This window comes from Malurus melanocephalus, unplaced genomic scaffold (assembly GCF_030028575.1).
Source record: "Malurus melanocephalus ecotype Western Australia unplaced genomic scaffold, MMel_1.1 scaffold_1752, whole genome shotgun sequence".
Taxonomy (NCBI): domain Eukaryota; kingdom Metazoa; phylum Chordata; class Aves; order Passeriformes; family Maluridae; genus Malurus; species Malurus melanocephalus.
The window spans coordinates 7,939-9,792 of record NW_026624984.1 but is presented as its reverse complement, the minus strand read 5'-3'; positions in this window follow the sequence as shown (position 1 = coordinate 9,792).

Here is a 1,854-nt window from a genome sequence, read left to right as displayed (position 1 = left end):
TGTGAGGGAGAGAGGCGCTGGGCCGGCTTTTATGCTGCTCCTGGAGGGGCGGGACAGCCTTGGCCCATGGCCTTGGGGCATTTTGCAGGCAGCAGCACCTCAATGGCCCAGCCTGCTGAGTCATGTGCTGGGAAATGTTTTCCTTTGTGCAATTTTGCAATTTCATGTTCTTCCCTTGTGGCCATGTCCATCTGACCTTGGTGACAGCTTTCATGAGTTGGTATTTGGGAGGGTTTTACTGTTTGATGTTTGTCAGGGAGGGCTGAATAAACACCCAGATCCCAGCAGAGGTGCGATGTCCTCAGTGACTTCCTTGTGTTGTACTGGTGTGCTGTGGTTTGTGGGTCCTCTGTGAAGAATGGGCTCTGTTCTCTGTGCCTGGATGTCCATAATTCTTTGTGTTGCACCCAGGAATGCCGAGGGAGCTGCTGATGTCCTGGGGAGGTCGCTCTGCCATAGCTTGGAAAGGTCCCAGTGCCTATGAGTGCTTCCTTCTGGGTGGAAGAAGTGGGTTAAGAGAGTAGATCTGGAAAAGCTTAGGCTTTTCAGGCTGAATTTCATGCAACGTTTGGTTCATGTGGATTTATGAAATTCACATGACAATATTCACTGTCATTTAAAGTGTATTCCTTGTGTTGGTTCAGTATTGCAATAAACAAACAACAAACCAGTGCCTGATCCCTTTTTACCCTGAGCTCTGACGTCAATTCCCGTATTCCTCATTCAAGCCATAATGTTTCATAACTTTTATCCTGTAGGGGTTCATATTGTGTTCCTSTGAGCAAAACCCCATAATTAGTAGCGGACAGTCAGTGTGATTCTCATTCCTCCTCTGTTATGGGTCAGGCGTGTCTTTGTGGAATTCTGTGATTCCATGTCCTTCTCTTGTGGCTGTGTCCTTCTGACCTTGGYGGCTGTTTGAAATTCTTTTAATTGTGAGAATTAGAGGCCAAATGCTTTTGTTGATGGTTCATGTCAGGACAGGGTGCGGATGTGACCAAAGCTTTGGAGAGTTGCGGTGTCATCATTGAGGTTGCCCTGCAGCTCTGCTGTCCGTGGTTTGTGGGTGTGTGGTGAGGAGTTGCCCCCAGGCTCTCTCGGCCCTGTCAGGCTGCTCTGGGCACTGCTGGAGTTGTTGTCCCTCCCATCCCTTTCCCTCCTTCCTCATGTTCCTCCCATMTGGCAAAGTCTGACATTAAACCTTGTTTTTCCCATTGGYYRTGCTCTTTGGGTCTCTTCMTGCCCTCTTGCCTTTAAGAATGTGATTTCCCGAGCATTTTGGGTTTTACTTGCACTGAGGTTTGAGGCCACTTCTCTGGGCCATGTCTGACCATCAGAAAGAGGATTTGGACGTTGCCCATGATTTTTGGAGAACATTTCATGATCCTCAACAAGCTAATCAAGTCCAGGTTCTATCAGTGTCCAGCAGGGAGACCGGAGAATTGTCTGCATGGCTGTGTCCAGAGGGTTGTGGTCAGTGTCCCAAAGTGTAGATGGCAGCAAGTGCCCAGTGCTGTCACCCCAGAGCGGGATCCACTGGGCCAACACTGAAACCCTGAATGGTGCTGGGCACCTGCTGGAGTTCAGCAAGGGCAGCTGCCAAGGGCTGTTTCTTTTAGGAGGGTCAGCCCAGAGAGGATAAAATTTCTGTGTATCAGAGCAATTGTTTTGTTCAGAGAAAATCCCTTTGTGGTTGTGGCTGAGAAGAAATGGAGCAGGAGGTGTCCCTGTAGCATTGCAGGAAAAGGGACCCAAATATTCCATGGCTCGATTGGGAAAACGATTATGACCAAGCAGGAAGTGGTGACTGTTGCTATGTCGTGAGCAGTGCTGGGGTCCTCATGGCAGGTGTTT